Below are 7,214 nucleotides of genomic sequence, written 5' to 3' on the forward strand. Positions count from 1 at the left end.
GATGATGGGGGCAGTAGGGATATCCGCAAACAAAACCTCCTCTCTTTTTTACCCAAAAAATTCAGGTCACTTCCCAAACTCTGCATAATGTTCTAGAATTTTAGATTCCATTTCCCAAAAAGGATGCATTTGATTTTGAGGGTTCATTCTCAGACATATGGATCATTTTGGGCCACAGAAGCAAAGGTTCAGGCCAGTGAGACTATCTCGCTCCAAGTGTGGGAGACAGCCTAACATGTCAAGCACTGTGTCACTGGAGGCCTTCCCAGGACACACTATAAGCCCTAACTCTGATGATGGACAGGCCCAGGGCGTTTTCAACTTCAGTCCTCGAGTATACCTAACAGGTTATGTTTTCAGAATTTCTGCCTGTGGAAACAGGTGGGATAATTATGGACCAAGGGGGTCATTCAGACCTGATCGCTCGCTAGCAGCTTTTTTGCAGCGCTGCGATCAGATAGTCGCCGCCTATAGGGGAGTGTATTTTAGCTGAGCAAGTGTGCGATTGTATGTGCAGCCGAGCGGTACAAAAAGATCTTTTGCAGTTTCTGAGTAGCCCAGGACTTACTCAGCCACTGTGATCACTGCGATCACTTCAGCCTGTTCGAAACCGGAATTGACGTCAGACACCCTTCCTGCAAACGCTTGGACACGCCTGTGTTTTTCCATCTACTCCCAGAAAACGGTTAGTTGCCACCCACAAACGCCTTCTTTCGGCCGATCCGCTTTGTACCCGTGCAACGCGCCTGCGCATTGAGGTGCATACGCATGCGCAGTTCTGACCTGATCGCAGCGCAGTGAAAAAAACTAGTGTGCGATCAGGTCTGAATGACCCCCCAAGCAACCTAGAAAGCATGACCTGTTGGGAGTGTGAGGATTGGAGTTAATATTGGCAGATCCTATAGGTGCTGATATAGGTGCAAGTGGTGTGTGATAGAGGTCAGTCCACACAATGAACAACTTTACCAGGATTGGTTTATTAACCAGGGCCCTCATTCCGAGTTGGTCGCTAAGTTTTTCGTTCGCACAACTTATTAGTAAAGTTGCGTTAATGTAGTAAATTTGCGAACATCCGCCCCCAACGTATTTTTGCTCATTCGCACACATTATTACACAAAGTGGGCGTACGCCAAATGACATCGCAGCAATGCAAAATCGTCGCAGCAATGCGAACCCATCGCATTAACACATACTTCTTCGTAAAAATACTAAGTTGTAGTAGATTTACACATTTTTCAGTTAAAGTGCTCACTTTTGCAGAGAAACGCAGCTGAATTTGTTTTTTTACTATTTCGTGGACTAACACCTTCCAATTAAAAGTCCACAAGCCCTCATCAATAACAAATCCAATTAGTGAATGATTTGAAATGTTCATGATCAATTAAGTATTTGTTTAAATACCTGAAGAACACTTTGTAGCGATAAAAGAGCCTCCTTTTATTAACATGTTTAATATAAATATAGATGTTTGCAATGTGCTTGTTCTAATGTGTTTTCTGAATTTATTAAAGTTGAGTTTTTGTATGTGAATGAAGGTGTTTGCATGTTTATTTAGCCAATAACATGTTTTAGTTGGTCTTTTAAAATAACTTACGTTAGTTGTTTGAAATGTTTAAGGTAAGAAATGTTTGTTATGCAATCTGGTGTTCCTTTATTGCATTAATAAATAATAAGGAGTCGCAAAAGTATTTAAATGTAATAGTTTATTTTTTTTCTAAAGTTGAATAATGTTTTTTTTTTTTTTAAAAAAAACAAACAATTAACATATTTTTTCCATGTCGTCAACAAGTGCCAACAAGGCCTGGAGATGGTGCCTCATATTTGTAAAAATATACTGTAACGATGTGGGATCTCCAACGGCAACATCTGAAATTAAGAGATAACATAAACATTACTAACTTACTCACATTGCTTATTATCCAAGCAAGGCACAAAGCACACTTTAATGCATGCAGGTCCAAACTGCATTCCTCCTGCTTGTGTGAAACTACATATACCAGCATGCGTTGACTCAGTTTTGGGGCCAGGGAATGCCAAACCTGTGTAAGGGCATGCTGGGATGTGTAGTTTTTCCACAGTTGCAGTTGCGCAGTTTGGACAGGCCTGCTTAATGGCAAAGTTGATACATCATGACTGTTTTATGGTACAATCATTAGCATAAAAAAACGCAAGCCTGCTCAGTCTTTTTTTGTTACTTATTCCAATTTTAAAGACCATGGGCTACATTTACTACTATGTGAGTTCATTTTAAGATGTAGCGTTGCCCATAGCAAACAAGCCAAAATAAAATTATTATCTTGTAGAAGTGGTTCCCCAATTGTAAAGATTAATTGTATTGGTTGTTATGGGCGACATCCCATGTTAAAGTTATGTTCCATCTTCGTCACTGTTACACCATGTTGGCATTCATTACCATCTTTTTGTTTTTTGTTTATTTTAAAGGGGTTTGGTCCTGCCTCCTCACACTGCATATCAACATCTTCCGAAGGCCAACATATCATAGCATTCCCACACTCCCTGAAAGCTGCCCTTACTAAATAAGTGCAAACAGGTTTGACTAGAACAATTAGTCATTTTGTGAATGTAACTTTCACACAACAAATCAGTGTGTCATTAGGCTGCATAACAAAGTGAAGCATGTGATTTGTAAGTGCAAATATTCAGACTACACAGGCCCAAGTGTAAAAGGCCAACAACATACTAAACTCCACTCAGGTCTAACTGTTTACCATAAAAACTAACACATATAAACCCTGTTGTCCTGGCAACCCTGGCTACCTAATGAGTGTCAACCTAGAGTGGACACACAAAACATTGCACACATACACACTGTACATATAATGACACTCACAAATATGTAAAGGCAACATGTACACCATGATGAAAATAACAAATATTTGTCCAGGGTCCAAGAATTCAAACAGTACAACACTGCATGTTTTGGCATTGTAAGTGTAAGTGGGTAATCATTTTTAAAAATCAAAAAATAAACTTACTTTCCACGGCAACATCAAGACTCCCTGAACGGTCTTCAGGGGCTTCCTCTGCCCATTCACTGGGTGGGGATGTTGGCTGGATGGGGGAAGGCGGCTGGATGGGGGAAGGAGGAGGGATTGGGGAAGGAGGAGGGATTGGGGAAGGAGGAGGGATTGGGGCAGGAGGCTGGATGGGGGAAGGAGGCTGGATTTGGGCACAAATTTCAGAGGGGGGGTCTGATTGAGAGGGCGAGGGGGGCGGAGAGAAAGTTAAGGCAATAGAGGGTGAGGGGGGTTCAGATGGGGATGTAGAAGTTGAAGGAGAAGGGGTATGGGAAGGAGGAGAAGGGGTCCCAGAAAGAGATGGAGAGGTGTGGTGAGAAGGGGAATGGAAAGTGGAGTGGGCCAGGGAAGCTGAGGGGGACTGGGAAGATGAGGGGGACTGGGAAGATGAGGGGGACTGGGAAGGGGAGGGGGACTGGGAAGATGAGGGGGACTGGGAAGGGGAGGGGGACTGGGAAGATGAGGGGGACTGGGAAGGGGAGGGGGAGTGAGAAGGGGAGGGGGAGTGAGAAGGGGAGGGGGACTGGGAAGGGGAAGGGGGCGGAGAGGTCTGCCGTTGTTGTTGTCCTATAATGATATTTTTGACAACATTTAGTTTACATGTGAAATTACATAGTAAACAATTTCAATATTCAATGTTCTGTTCCATGTAAAATACAGTGTTTTTTAGAAATGAAAATCAAACATGTATAAATCCTATTCATGTTGGCCACAGCAAACAAAATGAGTCATAACTTTTACTTTGAAGCTCATTCCGTAATCTAGTCCATTGAGTCATATTGATTGGTCTAGGCAACATCACCAGATCACTATTCAAGGCACCTTATTATATAGGCAGCAATGATCAAGTATTTGGGACCAGTTTCCTGGCTGGTTATTAATTCTTGAAAACATGCACTTGTTTGGTGTCAGTTTGCTACAGTCAGTACTGTTTGGCCTAACCACACACACTGTCCTATTTTGTAAAAAAACACACTCAGCGTTGCAATTAGCCTACCACTTAGTGTAAATTTGCACAATGTTTGCTAATATTCTTATGTAATGTAACTTACGTCGTGTATGCATAGAACGAATTTGCTGGCGGATCTCCGCCAACAGCTCGGGAGTCCTCCTGCGGAGATCACTCCATCTCCTCTCAAGTTGAATGATTGACCGCCTGCTGCGGACGCGAGTCCGCAGCAGGCGGCGGACCTCCGCGTAGGCCTCGCGCTTCACCCGATTTGGGATGAAGCGCCCAACGCGGCCTACGCGGCGGTCCATCACCGCAACCAGGACGCGGAGCTCACGCCTGGTGAACGGTGCAGCACGCATCTTGGCAATGGCGTTTTCCTTATATGGGCATATATTTATAGCGTCTGTTAGCATGTGATTGGTCATAAATCTGTTGTCATTTCTAATAACTTTATTGATCTTTGCAATGCTGTGAAGAGCAGTGTTATTTCGCACGAGCGGAAAAACGCATCCGCAGAAGTAAATTTTTGCATAAAAAAATAAATAAAAATAAAAAACCATAACACAAACAGACACAGAGACACACAGTTTTGAATAAAATTCTAAACATATCTGTGTACTCACCACAGTTTGTGTGATCATTCAGCTGGACAGTCACAAAGTGGGCAAGATTCAATTTCATTTGTTTTTGTGTTTGTTTAAATAATCAAGGTTTTAGGATATAAAACAAATAAGGACACTATTTAGCCACATCACATTATATTTTGTACTAATCTCAAATTGTAAGCTTAACGTGTTAACGGATTTTTACTTTTTTAAAAATGACAAATAAACAAAAAATCCTAAACCATTACACAATGACCTTACAATCTCAAACAAAATGTCAACATTACAAACAAAACATAAGCATACTGTGCTTTGTTTTTTCAACATACAAATAAGATAAAAACACTATACCTGAAATATTCGGCAACAATCCTTGCCCTCACTTGGCTCCCCCTCCGTGTAACACTCCCACCACCGAAGTGTCGAACAACCCCTGGCTCCTCATCAGGCAATTCCTCTGCCTGAGGAAGCTCTACACTACTCCTTACCGCGATATTATGTAGTATTGCGCACAGGACCACTATTTTACTTGCCATCTCCGGCGAATACATGATGTCGCCACCAGTGCGGTGGAGCACACGAAACCGCCCTTTAAGGACACCAATTGTGCGCTCCACCAGCTGCCTAGTGGCAGTAAGCGCGGAGTTAAATGCCATCTGTGGTCCTGGCCTGGGATTACGGTAAGGAGTCATGAGCCAGGGGTTGCAAGGATATCCACGGTCTCCTGTTTGAGGAAAAACCTTAAATTAAAAAGAGTATATTCAAAAATTTCATTTATTTTTAAGATAAAAAATATCTACAAACTCACCCAATAACCACATGTCTGCTCGTTGACTTGCTCTTAATCTCTGCCATATCCCTGATTGTCTAATGACATATGCATCATGTGAACTTCCAGTAAACTTGGCATTCAGGGAAAGGATCTGGAGGGATGGCCCACAAACAACCATTACATTCAGAGAATGAAACAGTTTCCTGTTTCTATAAATTTCTTCATTATGTCTTGGTGGCTGAATAGCAATATGTGTGCCATCCACAACCCCAATAACATGTGGGAAGCGACTACCACCTTCCTCAAATTGCCGCTTCACCACATCTAGGGCACCAACATCCAAAGGCATATCAATGAATTGCTTCACCCGCTTTAGGAAAGCCTGGCAGACACGCCGCAGGACCTTACTGAACTGGCCCTGCGACATGCCAACCAGGTCTCCCACAACATGTTGATATGAGGCTGTAGCCAAAAAATGTAACACAGCAAGGAATTGTGTCAATGGTGGTATTGCTGTAGGATACCGAATTTCAGACTCCAGATCACTCTCTATTATGGAGAGAGTGTCTAGGATTAGACGTGGTGGCAGCCTGTATCTACGCACCACCACATCATCTGGCATCCCAAAAAGTAGGACACGGGTTCTGAAAATTGGTGGCCTAGCACGCCTCCGTTGCCTTGGTTGATGAGGAGCCGGTTGTGGTTGTGGGGCTGGCGGTTGGGGTGGGAGTGCTGGCGTGGGTTAGGGAGGTAGGGCTTCTGCTGCGATAAATATCGACATAACACACTTTTTTGATATAAAAACAAAAAAATGTTTAATACTCCAAAATTATTTATTAAAAAATATACAAACAATAAATGTATAAAAAAAGGTGGAGTCAACTTACTGCAGGAGCGTACGACATTATTTCTGGGTTCAATTCAGGAACAAAATTTAAAAAATAAAAAATAAACATATGTTAATGTGAGAAAAACCAAAAATGTTAGTTTCTAGATTTCTGAGCATCAAACACATCACAAACACCATAAAACAAATATAAATAAAAATAAAAAAAAGGAAAAAATTCAATCAAGTAACAAAAATAAACCATTTAGTAGCTAGGCAAGGCAAGAAAAAAACTACTTTGCAGATCAATCCAGGTAAGAAAAAATACTTGTCTTTACAAAATGGCAAAGAAACATAATAACAACACTTTGAACAAACACAAACAGGCACCAACACAGGCAAAGGGCACTTACCTGATCCAAAATCAATAAAGTTTTTGTGTTTTCTTGCACACCAAAAACTCCAAATATACAAGGGTTTCCTCACCCAAAAAACAACTCCTACAAGAGAACAAAAATGACAGTCAAAAACAACATACAGACCATTCAAACAAACAAACAACAACACCACAGGCAAAGGGCACTTACCTGATCCAAAATCAATAAAGTTTTTGTGTTTTCTTGCACACCAAAAACTCCAAATATACAAGGGTTTCCTCACCCAAAAAACAACTCCTACAAGAGAACAAAAATGACAGTCAAAAACAACATACAGACCATTCAAACAAACAAACAACAACACAGGCAAAGGGCACTTACCTGATCCAAAATCAATAAAGTTTTTGTGTTTTCTTGCACACCAAAAACTCCAAATATACAAGGGTTTCCTCACCCAAAAAACAACTCCTACAAGAGAACAAAAATGACAGTCAAAAACAACATACAGACCATTCAAACAAACAAACAAACAAACAAACAAACAAACAACAACACAGGCAAAGGGCACTTACCTGATCCAAAATCAATAAAGTTTTTGTGTTTTCTTGCACACCAAAAACTCCAAATATACAAGGGTTTCCTCA

General features: G+C 41.4%; 1 long non-coding RNA gene across 1 annotated transcript; it reads right to left on the reverse strand.

The window, feature by feature from the left end:
• Positions 1–3,508: 3,508 nt before the first annotated feature.
• LOC134943828 (uncharacterized) lies at positions 3,509–5,254 on the reverse strand. Its single transcript, XR_010181778.1, has 3 exons — positions 4,947–5,254; positions 4,614–4,635; positions 3,509–3,605 (listed from the first exon to the last, which is right to left on the reverse strand). It is a non-coding gene; the product is annotated as an uncharacterized LOC134943828 (long non-coding RNA).
• Positions 5,255–7,214: the final 1,960 nt, after the last annotated feature.

The sequence above is a fragment of the Pseudophryne corroboree genome, chromosome 7, assembly GCF_028390025.1.
Source record: "Pseudophryne corroboree isolate aPseCor3 chromosome 7, aPseCor3.hap2, whole genome shotgun sequence".
NCBI classification, from domain to species: domain Eukaryota; kingdom Metazoa; phylum Chordata; class Amphibia; order Anura; family Myobatrachidae; genus Pseudophryne; species Pseudophryne corroboree.